At 42.7% G+C, this 17555-nt stretch overlaps 1 protein-coding gene across 7 annotated transcripts in view; it reads left to right on the top strand.

The window, feature by feature from the left end:
• Positions 1-4484: 4484 nt before the first annotated feature.
• Positions 4485-17555, top strand: part of CNOT4 (CCR4-NOT transcription complex subunit 4) — an 83905-nt gene continuing 70834 nt past the window's right edge. For all 7 annotated transcript variants that reach the window (XM_050905477.1, XM_050905455.1, XM_050905441.1 and 4 more), the window contains exon 1: positions 4485-4789. The gene's annotated coding sequence lies outside the window, so the exon portion shown is untranslated. The remainder of the gene's footprint in view (positions 4790-17555) is intronic.

Below are 17555 nucleotides of genomic sequence, written 5' to 3'. Positions count from 1 at the left end.
ATTGTGCAGAAGGAAACAGACCTCGGAAGAATATTAGGACGTTATACGCATACCACTACTTCAGTTGCACTCTGAGGTTAACAAGAGCAGTGGTAGCTTCCCAGGGGTCCCCACTGCACCCTTTCCAGAAAACAGGAGTGATTTCTGCTTTCATTTGCAAAGATAGGTGCACTTAGCAGATAAGGTGCGCTGTGCTAGAGTTATGCTGAGTAAGTAAAGATTATCATGAAAAAATTGGCTGAGGCATCCCACTAAAGTTCTCATTTTCCCCTCATAACACAAAAACATTAACAAAGATGCATCTCTCTCATATCTTTGGCTATAATACATTCATTTTTCACCACTGTATTCTCTCATTTAAGAAAGAGCAGGACAAATCCCTCATCCTGTTTCCCTGAGCAGCATGGACACCTCCTCCTTCTCTCATGGATTTCGAACACGACATGGTGAACATCTGCCACTTGCAGCAAATATTGATCAGAGTGTAAGGCTCCTCCACCTGCCCTTCAATTTCCCAACAAAGCCCTTCATTATTATTCTACAGTTACTCAGAACAGTCATACAGTTCCTTTCTCGAACACATTTGCCCAGTAAAAGGCATCATTAGCCAGAGAAGCAGAAAAATGTCTGGATCTCCCAGAGTGACAAAAAGAATGGACACATCATTAACATCCATTGCAGTCCAGGGAGCAATTCTTATTTTTGTTGCAGTAAATAAGGCTGAATTTCTAAAAAACCTGACATGAACTATTTTATATCATTCTGCCTTAGTATCTGTGAACTTTCCATAGTAATCAATGAGGCTTTGCAGAAGCTTGAAAAAATCTTTTTTTTATATTTATGAAACCTGACTTTCAGTCTGAAATATAGGCACACACATCCAGCCACTGCTTCCAGCACAACTCAGGATCATGAACTTTCCAAATCTTGAAGGATTTTCTCAGTACCAGCACACTGAAACACACACATAATACATATTTCCAGCACACACTGGTAGACCAGCATCAATCCAGTGAGCAGCAAGCCAACTGGATTGCTGACAAGCACTGAGGCACTAATGGTTACACATGTCCACATGCAGAGGTGCTGCTGTATTGGGGTATTGTTGCTGAATATTCAGACTGCAGTCTGTACAGATGCTTTGCAAACTTTACCATCCTGAAGTCCCAGCCTAATTACTCTTCATCCCAACCAGGCATGGGAATTACTTAATCTCTGCATCCTCCTTTTCTGCCAGTATCAGTACACCACCATCGTGTCTCTTTCTAATCCCTTCTCAGGACACTCCACTGTCAATCTCCACTGTGTTTCCTCCGTACAGCTTGGCAATCATTTGAAATGGCGGTGACTTAACACCAGAGGAGTCCTGAAAATAGCTTGGTTTCACCCCAAATGGCAGAATCCTGGTAGGTTCCTATATTTGTTCCACGAGACAGCAACTGTGGAGCATTGCCCAGGAGAACACCTCCCCAGCACGCAGTGTGAATCAATGCACAACAGTGTGTATGCCACGAATCACAGGGAAATGGGGGCCAAGCCACAATAAATAAATCATATGGATACACATTTTTACTCTAGCTAGTACACATCGGTTATTCCCAAGAAAACGTATTCTGAAAGCTTTCCCCTGTAGATACGGAAATGATTTCTTAGAAACAGTCCTGCTCAGTTATCAGACCTATTCAAAAGAAATGAAAACCAAACATTTCCAAAAGCGAGTAAGGTGTCAAAATGTGGCTATGTAAGACTAATCTAATGAAAACAATTACAATTATTTAAAAGCAAGAAAATAATTAATTTAAGGACATCTTAAGTCTTACAATGGCCACATGATGGCCTAGTGAATGATTCTTACCAGATTAAAGCAGAGGTGGAAGAAGGGCTATGGGTAACCTTCAGTAACATCAGCCAAAGTAATCTTCAGCCATGTAGATTTTTTTTTCTATGTTATTATTGGACGCTGCTGAAATTTGTGTTCATGCAGGGCTCAGCAAAGGGATATGAACAGACTCTTACTAACGGAAAGACTCCTCAATACTGGATTAAAAGAAATCACAGGATTCGTTTAATAAACAGCTTCAACTCTGACCAAGAATTGCAGCTTTTAGATATATTATTTTTAATCTTTCTTTCTGAGTCAGAGTACTTGCTTTTATTCAACAGGAAACGTCAGGTATTAGGTCTGTCAACAATTACATTACTTATATAAGTTACTTACATAATGGGTACTTCTGGAACCAAATGGTTTATATAAAGGTTGATACAAAAATGTGAAAACTATAAACTTCTTGAGAAATATGTTATAATATATATAATATTCACCTGAATTTGATTAATATGTAGCTATATATATGAAGTATATGTTACAGTTGAATATATATGCAGAGAAACATGGAATTTCTCACATATATAGGTGTTTATATTCCATTGTATGTTTTGTTTTCAAAAGAACATTGCATTTGTGTTCACATGTCAAGACTACCACTGAAAACAGCATTTATTTTTATGCAGACCTGGGTCTTGCCTACCGCCAGAAGCGGTAAAGTTAATTCATAGAGCTTTCCTGTTATGGATATACTTATATCAATATAAAACTTAATATGCACAAGGTAATGTTAACTTGTTTCAGGAAGGAGAATAAGCCATGCCAACACAAGGCACTTTACTGTTAGTGGAACGGGCATGTTGTACGAGGCTGTACTAGTGTAACACTTCAATCTGCGGCACAAAAGTAAAGAAGAAAAACATCATGCCACTAAATGAAATAGTTATGCCAGTGCATTCTGTGATGAACATCTCTCTTTCCTATCAACTGCTGAAATATAAGTAAAATTCTCACATGGGTATTGTCATAGCAAAAGTAGTAATAGCTTGTGCACTGGAGATAACTGATAATTAAACACTCAGGATGGGGCTGCCTGTTTCGAGAGCTAAGGATGCCAGTGCAGGAAAGCCACTGGAAAGCTATAAAAGCAGTGAGTAAAAGTGCTCTTTTTGTCTGGTAGCTGAGGTGATGAGGTCCTTTGTGTGCCATGGGGATTACAGGAAAAAGGAGGGGTTCGGTTTTAACAGGCCCATGGCCCAGCGTGTCTGCAGTAGAAAGAGGTGACAGAAGCAATGTGGTTTGTGTGAGTTTCTGACAATATAAAGACCAAAAAAAAGAGCCTTTTTGGCAGGGAAGAGATCCTCTCCTGGAGAATTTGCAGGAAGTTGCTTCTGTCAAAATTACTTACAGCCCCTGTGCATGAAAACAGAATTTGCCTGGATTTTGTAAGTGAAGAGAGAAAACCAAGAAAACACCTTTTCCTGTGCCTTTGGCTTCTGTTCCAAATGGGGAATGGACCTGGAAAATCCTATTAATAATAATAACAACAAAAATCTGTTCAGCAAAGGGGCAGCACCATATGAGTGCCTGCTGCCATAGAACAGCAGTGCCCGGGCACAGAGAGGTGCCATGCAGGTGAGGGAGGCTTCGGCCACCCGAAGTTGGGCCTGGCGGACAGCAGCACCGTGGCCCGGGAACTGGGGGGACGTGGAAGGGGTCTCCAAATTTTGCAGCTTCAGAAACAGATGTCCTCGTTAGCGAAGCAATCCTGTCACACCAGGTCGTCGTGGCTGGAGCCTGTGAGGATGGAAAAAAACAAAGGGAGAAAAAAAAAGGGAAGGGAAGCGTAAGGGGGGAGGTGGCGCGGGGGTCACCTCCCGGAGGACGGGTCTGGCAAGCTGGGGGGATGGCAGGAGCCGCCGCCCGCGGGAGGGGGGACAGGGGCAGCGCAGGGGCACAGTCCCGCTCTCCCGGTGTGTGAGGGAAAGGACGCGCTGTGAGAATCCGCTGCCTGCGTTGAATTTAGTGGGAGCCGCATCCAGTCCCGACCTAAACGCCGTGACAGCTGCCCTTGCTGACAGCCGGTTTCTGGGAGGACATCCCCTCCCCAGGCGTTATCGCCAGCAACCGGCAAAGTCTGAGGGGGAGGCAGACGTGGTCGCTTCGACCTGGCGGGGGAAAAAAAAACCCAAAGCAACATCAATGGCGGGGGGTGGGGTGGGGGAATCAACCCAGTACTTTAAACCTGCGCAGATTTAATGGCCAGCAACAGGTGGCTGAAATTGCAGCGGGTTTACGGCCGGGGACTCCCCAGAGCGGGGCGCCGGGGCGGCCCTGCCTGGGGAGAGAGGTTGGGGTCCCCGGCCTTATCCGGGCGGCAGCGGTGCCGGAAGGGGACCGGCCCCCCAGCTCGGGACCGCACAGCGGCCGCCTCCTCCCGCGCTGCCCAGGCCGGCGCTGCTCCCGCCTACAAGTCCCGTCATGCCCAAGCGCCGTCGCGGCCGTTGCCGTCACGCCCCGTCCCCCCCTCCCCTCCTCGCCGTTGCTCCCCGCCCACTGTCGGCGGCGCAAGCGCAGGGGAGGCGGCGTCCAGGGCAAGTCTCCCTAATGTAAGATGGTGGCCGGGCTGGCAGCGGAGCGCCCCGAGCTCGGAGATTACCCGTCTCTCGCGTAAAGGTCGTCGGAGCAGCCGCCCAAGCGCCCAGCCGGCCGCCGCCGCAGGTCCCGCCCCAGGAGCGCCGCTGCGGTTTTCTTCCCCCCCCCGCCGCTTCTCCTCTCTTTCCTCGCCGCCTCTCTCCTTCCCTCCCCACCCTTCTCCTCCTTCTCCTCTCGCCTCCTTCCCCGCACGCTCACCCACCCACCCACCCGCCCGCCCCCGCCGGCCCGGCCGCCGCCGCCGCGCCGGGCAGCGTGAGGGAGAGCCGCGCACACGCACCGCGGGCCGGGCAGGGAGGAGGAAGGCGGGTGAGTGCGAGCTGAAGGCCGGACCGGGGAAGGAAGGAGGGAGGGAAGGAGAGGCGAGGGGGGGGGGAGCCGGGCCGCTCTGACTACGAGAGCGCCGAGGCTTCGCTGGGACGGCGCAGGCCTCAGCCCACCCCCCGGTGCCAGCCCCGGCAGCGGGGGGGACGCGCCGGGCCGCTGCTGTGCGCGGAGGGCACCGGGCCGTGTGGAGGGGGCGAGCGGGCAGCTCCTCCCCGGGGGGCGCCGGGGAAGGGGGCTCCCTCTGTGCCGCTGCCCGGGGGAGGCTTTATTTATTTCCTCCTTGCCGCCCCGGCGCGGCGCGGGGGAGCCGTTGGGCCGAGCCGGGTAGCCGGCCGGGGGCGCGGGGGGACGGTGCCCCCGGAGCCGCTCGCCTCTGCCGGGGGAGGCCGGCGCGGCCGGGCGCGGGGATCGCGGCGTGATTCACTTAGGATTTGCGTGGAAATTTCCTCTCTCCCCTTCTTCCTCCTCCCTGGAGCCAGGCTCCATTTGTTCTTGTGATCTGCACTTTTTTTTCGCTGAGAGAGAGAGGCAAACAGATGGTAAATGGCAGCCTCTTATTTTTGGTGTTATTTTGGAAGGTCCGTGTAACCTCCCGAGATTTGTCTGTCAGTAAAATAACCGGCACGTAACTTTCCGTCTCCTACTTGCAAAATACTAGAAGCTCTTTCCATTTTGTGCGTTAGCAGAAGCAAATGACAAAGCTGCGTACGGGCTCTCATCCTACTTCCAGCGATGGTCGTACAGCTCTACCTGCCAGTCTGAAAGTGAGCTGCTGGTGCCTTCGTCTGTACAGTAAAAGGGGAGGGAAAATATGCTAGATAATTATCTTAAAATGCTTTGTTACCGTACCCAAAAGGATTTAATTGTCCATGGCTTATATATTTGTGTCAGTATGGTAATATCAAGTACGTAGTTCATAGGAGAATCAATTCTCTCTAGAGCATATGTTAATGTAAGCAAACCCCATCAGCTAGTTAAAGCTGTGGAAACTCTAGGCCTGCAGATGTTAGCTTACTCCTGCCCAGAAGTTTTAGAAGTTAATGTTGGCCGATTGCATGTTTACTGAGCCTGTACAGATTTCTAACTTGCTGTGTTTTAACTGTCTGTATTTTGTTTTAGTTTTAAAATATCTCGACTTGAGCATCCCTGTGCGTTGGCTTCATATTCTTGTAAACGTGATGACTGGCACTAACAGAAGAGAAAAGTATACCAAAAGATGAATATGTAGAAGAATGAAATTCCTTCTAGCCCCTTTTCCTCCCTGCTTTAAAAAAACAGGAAAGAGAAAAAGAAAAAAAATAAAATACAGGCTTATGAAGAGAGAGAATAAAATAGCTGTTTGGCTTGAGAGGGTGAATTAGTTTCAGATAGCCTACAAATACTCAAATATACTTCTAGTTTCTTAGCATCTCTCTAATAATGTAGTGAATTAGTGCATGGTCTAGGATTCAGATGTGTGCTTCCTTAGGCTTTTAGGATTCTGTCACAGAGTTTCCATTTCATAAACAAGATGAACACATGCAAGCGTTTAGAAATGCTTGGCAGTTGAGCTTGGCTGAATTGCAAGCAAAGTTCATTCTAGGAGAAAGAATTGTTTTGGAAAGGGGGAATACAATGATAAAATGATCTCTGCTTTTAACTTGCGTGTTTCTTCAGGTGCCTCTTTATTAGCTTTTAAAATGATGAGTCTTGGAGGATCCTAACAGCTTTTCTCTTTACTGAGAAAAGGTAGTAAGTGCCTGTCAGGAATAATACTCTGTTAATTTCTTGGTACCTTTTCTTCAGAAAGTTTAAGAACAGCTATACAGTGCCCACTAAATAAAAGGCTTGGGTTAAAGAAGCTGGTGAGAGAATACACACAAGTATGTGGCTTTTTTGTTTAATTAAAAATATTCATTATAAACAGATACGTGTTGTCCTTCATGGCTGTTGTTCAGGAAAGTTAGGATATTCTTTGTGAGTGAAATGTTTTGAAATTACTCTGACCAAGATCTTGGTCAGATGGGCCCTGAAGGCTTAATTCTGGCAACTATTTCTCAAAATTTTGCCTACCTCTTTGGAATAAATGCGATTATTTCAAGTAGACAGTGTTTTGTAAGCACAGGTAACTGCTAAGTGGCTCATCATAGATTGCATCTTAGGCCTTGGACAACTAAATTCGTTGTTCTGGTAAGATGAGGCTGATCTATAGGCCTTACCACATGTTGGAAGGAAATCACTTGCTCAGCAAGACCGCTAGGATCAAGGGTTCTTAAACTTTCACATGGTGAATGGTGTCTTAGGTTGTACAAACCACCTTTTGTCCCACTTACAATTGTGTAGTATTGCTGAGAACTTGAGTTAAGTGCATATGTAAAAGACTGCATAACTTACCTTGCTTTAATGTCCTGAATGTTTCAGCTCTTGAAGGATGTTGATGTTTGCTTTGCTTTCCAGTGTGTATCTTTCTACCTGCTTTGTCCCGTTTTTATTGGATGGAAACAGTGTGAGGAGTCAGAGCTCTCTGAATAAATAGAGCTGCCATCTCTCTGGGCCCCCCTCTTCTGTTCTTGGAGAGTAGTCCAGGAGTGTATTCCTTTAAGGAGATTGGTTAGCATTTGTTAACATTTTAAGAACTGTAGGCACTTATCAGAGTTGGAAAATTAAGTATAGCAGCAAATGGGTTGGCATGGCTTGAAATGCTGCTCAGACTTTCTGGTTCTTCCTGTAAGCAAATTGGGAGGGCAATATAAGTATCTAGCAGGAAATATGAATATAACCTCTGTAAGTAAAAGCATGTATGCATTTTTGCATTAAACGGTTTGGATCAGTTAGGTGCATGTTTTCATCAGACTGGGTCTTCTTATGTTGTACCAGAACCTTTGATGATATGCTTGGTTTTGTCAGATGGTGTTTTTCTTGTGCAAGCTTGAAAAGGGAATCCTCATCGTTTTCTTACTTCAAAATTGTATCGGAGATTCTACTGATTTAGTGAACATTCAGAATACATGTTCTCCACTTCTGGCTAGCTGTTATTAGACTGGCTACACCAGCTTAAAGGAAAGAATTAACGTTTAAACTAGTGATTTCCACATTGTACTAAGACCAGGTAGGTTTTGTGGTATGTTTTTTTTTCTTTCCTTCCCCTTGGGTGTTCTGGGAACATGACAACTCCAAGGTATTTCTTGTAGGAGTCTATCATTTAAATGGAGCTTACAAGTGTTTTCTAAACACATATGCACAAAATAATGCATTTGTAAACTATCTTAAGCATGTGCTTTAACAATTTGAGGAAGACTGCATTCAAAACCATCAGGAGAGTACAGGCCGAGAGAATGACAGTCCTTCTTGTCCCTTTCTGTGTACCCTGAATGCTATGTACTGTGTTTTTATTCTGGAGCAGAATATGTTAGTGTTAATTTCATAATGATTAATCAATCATTTGTGTATTTTTATTAGGTACTTTATCTATTGCTGGTTTTCAAACTGGGGAAAGGTGGGTTGGGGTCATTTTTTATAAAAGGGGGATTTTTTTATCTTTTAGTCACTGAATTAAAAATAAAGGTGGATGTAGAGATCAAGCAAACATGCTACTGAACTTGTGGAAAGGGAGCTTAGCTCTTGGCTGAGGCTTGTACTCTGAGCAGTGCTGTCTGCTTTTGATCAGGTTCTGTTTTCTTGCAAGGGAAGAAGGGAAAACTTCAGCTGTCTATGAGTGGCTTTCTAACATACTGTGATGATTCCCAGCATGAGTTTCTTCTATCTTGCTGCTATCTCGAGAAGATCAGATGCCTAATATGAAGCGGGTTCCAGTTGACTGCAATATCTGATATAAAGTAACTGTACTTCTACATGTCTTGGTTGTGAGATGGAGGGTCCCCTGTTGCAGCGCAGATCCTTGGACTGTCCCCTTCTGGGCTTTGGGTGTTTTACTCGTCACAGCTTAGCAGTCCTTGATTGCTGGAGGGTAACATTGCAGTATCTTCTATTTGATTGCAAGTATTAATTATTAGCACTAGGAGTTTGGGGTTGTGTTTCTGTTTTGTTGGGTTTTTTTCTTTTTCAAAAGAGATGAAGTGGACAGAGAAAGAGACTGTAAAAATGACAGTGCACTTCCCTTTCTTTACTTTGAACTTCTCCTAATGAATTCTTCGAATTCTGAACAGAATCACAGGAGCTTTGTAGGAATGACCAAAAAATGTGACAGGAGTAAGTGAGAGTGTCCTATGGTTTTCAAGTAGTGCTTCGTCCCTGATTTTACTTTGGCACATTTTTAGGCCTTGTTTGTGGTGGACTGCAACCTAATCTTATGTTTCAGGCTACTGAGCTCTAATCTCTTCCTTGGTTAACAGAAAAGGCATTTACTTTTCCCAGTGTGGGTGTTCTTAAATCGTTTCTTCCATGTAAGATTTGATACAGAAAAGTAATACCTAAAAGGGTAGTAATCTCGCTCATTGTGGGACAAAATACACTGCATAGGAAGACTTGCTACCAGTTTCCCAGCTTAATGCAGTGGAAAAAAAGTGAGAAGCTGGGCAATTTGTTTCAGGAACACTGAATTCAACAGGTGAGATTTATTTGAAAGCAGGCTATATGTTGTGTTTTGGTTTATAGTTTCTATCACCAGTGTAGATTTAATGTGAATCCTGTTTGAATGGTGTATATTAATTTTAAATTGCAAGATCCATGGGCTAATACACTGAGTGTGAAATACTGTACTTGCAGGTGGAGTAATTTTATTACTTCTAAACCCATCTCCTATTACATGTTACAATAATTTACCATCTTTAAAAAAAAATTAACAGAATTTGAGTGCAGGAATGGGAGGAAGTAATTAAGTTATATTTATATGTGCTTTGGAACTGCCTACTTGAGGGAGTTTAAGTGATAGAAGTTTCGATGAAGGTAATGTCCCAGGTAGGTGGCTGTTGTTCAGAGTTTCTGTTTTGCAATACAGCCTAGAAATTTAGAAAAATGGGATGGGGAAAGAAGTACGTAGCAGTAATCACTAGATGTGTGGAGAAAGTGTTCAGCTACCTTTTTTTTCTTTCTCTACCTTCTCTCCAAATATAATGAATGAAGATAGGTATATGTAGCTATAGCTGTGCCTGTCAGTTAAAGACCTAAAGCTTCTCTATGATCTGTAGAAGTTACCTTGGGCTGTTGGACGTTGCAAAAATAGAAACTATTCCCTCTCTTTGAATAGCTACTGCACTGTTACATGTGACTTCTTCCTTTTTTACTGAATGAAATCTAGAATTAGTCTTCAGTGTGTCATTCATAAAAAGTGTCCTCTGAGAGCTCCTAAACTAGCATAAAATGAAAGGTCAAAACTTCCTAGGTCAAAATTAGTGTGTATAGGTCAACTTGCCTGATAGTTAATTTGAATGCATTTCCCCCAATCAGTGTGAACGGTAGGGGCCCCTAAACTGCTGGAGTTAGGTTAAAAGCACTGGTCTGAATGAGAGAGGCCCAGTAGCATTAATCCAGTTTGTCTAGTGTCTTAATCTTACTGCCATTTATCATATAACTGCTGCTCCTCTGAAGGAGCCTGCTTGCATGTGCTTCTGTTGGTTGTTAGCAAGTTGAATCCCTTTCCCTAAGAAGGTAAGCTTTCCTTTTACAAAACTTCATCCTAGGTTAAGGGTCAAGGAAGTTATAACTGAGGAACCACGTTTGAGAAATTATAGCTTCTTTCCATCTTTGAAAGCTTCTTTGCTAATCCTTTCATTTACTAAAGCGTATATTTAACATATTAACGTTGTGGTTTCACAGTTAGTGGCAGACTGGTTCTAGAACATCAGGTGGTAAGTCTGAAACTAGAGGATGATCACTGGTTTTCTTTTACATAACTGTTAGTGTATGTTGAAAATATGGAAGAACAGCTGGGGAGTTTAAGGAAATACCAGCTCTTACCAAGCTGTCTTCTGCACATGGGTAGTGTCATCTTCTGGCTGGATTACAGCTTCCTTTTTGTCTTGAATAGTAGATATAATTGTAAGCATACTTCAAGGTAAGTCCATTCTCATGTTTACACCAGTGTGGTGGCTTCCTGCTCTAATTGAGCCCTTTTAGAGCCATCAGTTTCTTAATTCTTTTGCTCATGGTTTCATTCCGATTTAACCTTGAAGCTTGTGATTCCCTGGGGGTGGAGCAGCGTCATACCTTGTATGAGAACTATTGTTCTGGTTACTACTATATAAATACATAGCACAGTGAAACTTGGTAAGAACCAGCTGCGTTGTGTGACCATATGACTCTCTGACAGTGTTAAGGAAACACCGTACCTCAGGCAGAAACTGCTTAGAATTGGTTCTGTAGACAACAGTATCTTTTTCTGGGAAACCAGCTAACTGCTTTCAAGTTTGGTGACCAAAAAGAGAACACCAATACAGCCATCTTTATAAGGAAGCCTATAGTGGCATGGCTTTTATTTTTTGAGCTTAGCTATAGATAGGCTATAATTCAAGTGAAGAATCAGAAAACAGGCACTTAGCAGTAAAATGCTTATTCTGTCTCTACTGATAATTAATACCAGTTAGCATGAGTCTTTTTAAATTCTTTGCACATATATATATTAAACTATTGAGTAGAGGTGAAGCAAAATTTGTTTCCAAAAAAGTGTAATTTGGTAGGACGAGGTGAGAGGCAGGTTCCTTTCAGCACTTGCAGTGCTGTAGTCATCCATGCTTAATAAATAAGCCACTTACTGCTTGAGAGGGGCAACCAGCTGCTGTTTCTGCTGTATTCAGTGTGTGCCAACTCTGAAAGCGTGGTGAAGGTAACTTCCATAGAGGTGCGGTGCAGCATCTTCTGACAGTACCATTTTTTTTCTGGGACTTATAATGAACTCGGGAAAGACCCTGGTATATGGAAGTAGAAGAAGGGAGATGGACTCAGTGTCACACTCTGGTGGATTTTTTTTACTAAATATAAAGCGAGATATTATAGAGCATCCTCTCAAACAGAGCTGACATCAGCATAAATGTTTCTGAGGCCTCCTTAATACTGTCTTCATTTTGTATTTTTTTTCTTCTGTTTTTTAAAGAAACTTAAATCTAATAGCCAGTTCTTCATTCTCTTAAGGCAGTTATTTGAATTTCTTATGGGTTCTGGTTAGTTTGTGTCTCGCATGGGCTTAGGCTTCTCCAAAGGAACTACATTCAGCTGCTCTTGATCAGTAAAAACTCAGAACTGTCTCTGTTAGTATCAAAACGTCACAGCATTTGAAGGATATACTGGGCAAGTACATCTGCAGTCAGCTTGAACTTCTGTGCTTTTTATAGCCTATATTTGTCATAGTCTGAGAGATTATTTGTTTGGGATTTAATTCAGTGCTTTGTACATATCAAATGACTCCTTAACTTCACCTGCCTGAGTTAATGCAGCTCCATATAGTTGAGGTAGCAGTAGAAGGAATTTATCTAAAACCGGTACTACACATCCTGCTTAAGTTTGTGGAAGCTGATGCACTGCTTTTGAGTATTTTACTAGATTGTTTCTTTTTAGAATACTAAATTAGTTTCCCCTTTCTGCCCAGCCTTTTGAGAAAATGACCTGGAAAACTATTTCCCCAGGATACTACTTAATGCTCTCCCTTTCCTTTTTTTCTTTTTTTCTAAGACAATTGCTTTGTATGTGAGTGTCTCTAGAATTTGTTTACTACAGCATATAGGTTATCTTAGAGCAGTTACACGTTCTGTTCCCCATTGAGATAAAGGTACTTACGTGAATGCAAGTCCTGATCTTTCTCAACTTTGTTTAGTAACAAATATGTATGTCCGTGAAAAGTAGGAGAAGATTGTAGCTTGTGTACCAGATATGTGGGAATGGAGATCTATGATGTGAGTGAATATTGCACAAAACAACTACCTTTCTGGCTTTCTAGCAGGTATGTGGAGTGAGTGATATAAAGATTCTTCCATCCTCTGAAGTTTTCCTGTGTTTCCAGGTTAAACGTTTGACCTCTGGTTTGCTTTTTGAAATAAAACTCAATTTTTTGCAAATACAAAATGGATGTCTACAGTAATGCTGCAACTTATTTTGACCAGTTTTAGACTTGAGTACATGTAAGTGGTTATACCTTGTTGTTGTTAATTTGTGAATCCTTAAAACTTTCTAGTTTTTATCCCATTGGGGGACGCAACCTTCACTTGAAGGCAGTGATGCAAGATTCTTATCTGCAGTCTTTAAACTCCTGTGTTTAGGTATAATAAATATCAACTTTTGAATAATGTAAGGTCATCCCTAATTTCTGCCCCAAAGGAATGGAGTTTAGTTCCTTGTAATGTAACTTTTACCCTTGGGACAGTCTTGTGATTGTAGTTTCCACCTTTACGTTCATTTGCGTAGCTTTTAGAATTTCTTATCATTATTTCTGTCTGATAAAAGTAAACCATAATCAATAATTTCTGAGAGTTGTTGCCTAAAATACTTAGGCTTGTAGATCTGAGCTCTGCTTTGTACTGATTTTTGTTATGATGGCAGTCTTGTTTGCTAAAGAATGGTGAATTAAGTGTTATCTTCCACCTTCTGAAAGGTATATTTTATAGAAAACTACAATGTATGCTGAAGTAGTAGAAAGGCTGGGAATGGAGTGGCTACTTCTGAAGTGAATTTCACCCTGCAATTCCTAATATTTCTCCTTGTCCCAGCAGTGTCTTCAGGGTGCGTAAGATTCTGAAGTACAACCCAGAAAAAAGTGAGTGTGGGTGAGAGATTTAGGTTTTTGTTGTTCTGTTTTCTAGTTCTATATTTGTGAGGTGGTGGTTTTTTTGGTTGGTGGGTTTTTTCGTTCTTTTTCCCCACTAAGTAAAATTCTAAGTATTCTCTTTAGAAGTCAACAATGATCCCAAAGTGTGATTGAGTGTGACTGTGATATGGTAGACATTTGTACTATTTTCTGTTGACTCAGATGTCAGTTAATCTTTTTGAAGCAGCATCCTGCTCTTGTCTGTCCCAAGCAGACGATGTCCAAAGCACAGTATTCTTATTTTCCGTACTTAAACTGAACTCTCTGTCAATGTTTCTTCTTCAGCCAATAGAACCAATAGATCATTGGGTTTATTTGATATTGCATTTTAATTAGATGTACTTTGTGTTTTATCCAACTGTTGTGGTTTAACCCCAGCTAGCAACTAAGCACCACGCAGCCGCTCGCTCACTTCCCTCCAGTGGGATGGGGGAGAGAATCAGAAGAGTAGAAGTGAGAAAACTTGTGGGTTGAGATGAAGACAGTTTAATAAGTAAAGCAAAAGCTGCGCATGCAAGCAAAGCAAAACAAGGAATTCCTTCACCGCTTCCCATCGGCAGGCAGGTGTTCAGCCATCTCCAGGAAAGCAGGGCTCCATCACACATAAAGGTTACTTGGGAAGACAAACGCCATCACTCTGAACGTCCCCCCCTTCCTTCTTCTTCCCCCAGCTTTATATGCTGAGCATGATGTCATATGGTATGGAATATTCCTTTGGTCAGTTGGGGCCAGCTGTCCCAGCTGTGTCTCCTCCCAACTTCTTGTGCACCCCCAGCCTTCTCGCTGGTGGGGTGGTGTGAGAAGCAGACAAGGCCTTGACTCTGTGTAAGCACTGCTCAGCAATAACTAAAACATCCCTGTATTATCAACACTGTTTTCAGCACAAATCCAAAACATAGCCCCGTACTAGCTACTATGAAGAAAATTAACTCTATTCCAGCCAAAACCAGCACACCAACTATTTTCTAAATTGCTAGAAGAGATACTTTATTGTCTTAAATTATATGTGGTGCAGCATTCCAGACTCTAGAGAAGCTTCACCCTTTGCCATTTTCAGCATAAAACAAGAAATAAGCCAGAGGCCTAATTTCCACCTTCTTCCTGATAGTGCCACAAATTTGGACGCAGGATGTGTGCTATATTTGCAATCAACTTTACCTTCCAGATATACATCAAGAAAGCTGAAATACTTCACTCATATTTTTTCCATCAGGCTTTGCAGTTACTAGCCACAGGGGCTAATGCTTTAGTTGCTTGTGCACTCTTGAAAAATTCTAAGTGTAAGTACCTCAGTGTAGATGTTATGTGCCTTTAAAGTAGAAATGGGCTTGTATGTATTAAACTTCTATCGTAACTTTACAGTTCCACTGTACCACATCGATTTACACACTAAGACTGTTATATTGTGCAACGGCAGTCTTTATGCTAGGGAATTGTTTTAATCAAACTTAAATTTTTGCACCTAATATTGCAAATGTAGGTTTGGTTCTCTGGTTCAAGCACATTCTGTGATTTCATTATGGTCGATAGATCTATTCCGTTGGGTAAAGTTTACTACTTAAATGTTTGTAGGATCAAGGCCTTATTTTCTGGTATTTTGTTCTTCTGCCTTGAGCACTGCCTAAATGCACTTAAGTTCTAATGCATTGCTGTGTTGCCTTAGGTTTAAATGGAAAGTATAGGCAGGTTCATAGAATCAGAATGGTTTGGGTTGGAAGGGACCTTAAAGATCATCTAGTTCCAAACCCCTGCCATGGGCAGGGAGATCTTCCACTAGACCAGGTTGCTCAAAGCCTTATCCAACCTGGCCTTGAACACTTCCAGGGATGGGGCATCCACAACCTCTCTGGGCAACCTGTTCCAATGCATCACCACCCTCACAGTAAAGAATTTCTTCCTAATATCTAATCTAGATCTACCCTCTTTCTGTTTAAAATGATTACCCCTAGTCCTGTCACTACACTCCCTGATAAAGAGGCCCTCTCCATCTTTCTTGCAGGCCCCCTTTAAGTACTGGAAGGCTGCTATAAGGTCTCCCCGGAGCCTTCTCTTCTCTAGGCTGAACAGCCCCAACTCTCTCAGCCTGTCTTCATAGGAGGGGTGCTCCAGCCCCCTGATCATCTTCATGGCCCTCCTCTGGACCTGCTCGAGCAGTTCCATGTCTTTCTTATGCTGGGGGCCCCAGTTAGTTATTCAACTAATATTCTATCTCCAAATTGTTAAGTGTTCATTTGCCTGTGGCTTAAACTGACTTGGCTGCTCCTCTGCGGTGAGAGGCAAGCATTGTCACTTTTTTTGCAAAAGTCAAATTTGCTTTCTTTCGCTCTCTTGTGGCTGTAAAGGTATTAAGAGTGTGAATGGCTGAGAGTGAATCGGGGGACAGTGACTGTGCTGTTTCCCAAGTGTTAGGACAAGGTTGAAGAGACTGACCAAATCTTCCTCCTGCTGTGCTGCTCAGCGATTCTGAAGAATTTCTTTTAAGCAGGCACAAGGATTTAATTTATTTGTAGGGACTTTTTTAAAAAAGAGGCTGGATGAGTACAGACCTTTCTCTGTTATATTTGCTCCCCTTCAGCTAGGAATGAAAGAAAGGACGTGGGTTTTTCAGAGAGATATGGAGGTCTGTAGAGAAGATTCCTTTTCCTGTTAAGGAAGCATCACTGCTTCCAGCATCTGTACTGCTCCCCCCGCCCCGCTCCTTTTCTTTTGAGAAAAAAGGGCTTGCACACATCTCAATTACTGCTAGGAGGTCTGAAGTAAATCTTTGCATACTTCTCTTCTCCTTCATTCCTTCCCCTCCTGTCTCTGGGATTCATTGACTGACTAGTCATGACGTGGATTTTCCAGTAGTTAACAATTCCTGATGTTACTTGCTTCACCAAAGAGTGAGTGTCTGTGTCTGAAAAGCTGATACTGTCCTGAAATATCTTGCCGTTAGCCTGGTAAGTTTGTAGGACTGGATGGAGGATTGGGAACACTGATATAGGAACTTTTGTAATTGTCAGTAGGGCACTATAGCAGAAATTTTCTGATCTACATACTTTGAGTGGTTTTTTTTCTCCTCTTCAGTTCTAGGCATCTTTACTTATTCCTGTGTATCCAAGTGTGTGCATCTACATAAGCCTGTAAAACTTCTGCTCTACTCAGCAGAACTGTCATTCAACTGTGTGGTTTTTTTAGAAGTTCTTCTGTAACTCTAATTCTAGTTTAGAAAAAGAGCTACAGGCTGAACAGGAGATGCGCTCTCTCTAGAGTTAAGGTATTTCCTAGAGAGGGATTATAGTGAGTCTAGAAAGGCAGTGTACGACTCATTTCAGCTTGTACTAGAACAGGTTTTAGTATGAGGTCTTAGCTCCTGTAGTTGTATCTGGGGAAGTGCAGGGATGAAAATCAAAACTTTACATTGTAATGGAAGATTTAAGTCTAGCAGATGCATATGAGAAGTAAGAGTTTGCTAAAATTCAGTTGGTTGTTAGGGAAATGGGTCTTCACCCTGCAGAAGAGAAGGCTTTGGGAAGCAGGGGGAACTAATAGTAACCGTCTATAGTACCTATGGGCAGGCTATTGAGAATACAGAGCCAGGCTCTTTATAGCAGTGTGTGGAAGGCAGGCAAGAGACAGCAGGCATGCATTAAAATAACTGCAGTTAAGAAGAATGTGTTTCATCATGGAGTGGGACAATGATTGGGACAGGTGAAAGAGTTTCTGCAGCATCCATCCTTGGATGTTTTGATGCCCAACTGGATAAAGCCCCGAGTAATCTAGACTGATCTTGCTGACCTTGCTTTGAGCAGAAGGTTGACTAGAGAACCCTAGAGATCCTTTCCAGCTGGCGTTATTCTATGATTCTGTAGCAAAAAATGTAAAAATCCTCAACTTCATGAATATAAAGTTGTCCATGTTAGAGCTTGAAACTAAGTATCAGTAATGGGCCTATATTAAAAGCCTTAATGTAGGTAGTGTGGCTTCAGTGGAAATGCAAGAAGGTTTTTAAACTTAAAGGTACTCCTTGATGTA

This window comes from Gymnogyps californianus, chromosome 1 (genome assembly GCF_018139145.2).
Source record: "Gymnogyps californianus isolate 813 chromosome 1, ASM1813914v2, whole genome shotgun sequence".
In the NCBI taxonomy this organism is placed as follows: Eukaryota; Metazoa; Chordata; class Aves; order Accipitriformes; family Cathartidae; genus Gymnogyps; species Gymnogyps californianus.
The sequence above is the reverse complement of the archived record's forward strand: the minus strand, read 5'-3'. Positions and strand labels throughout refer to the sequence as shown.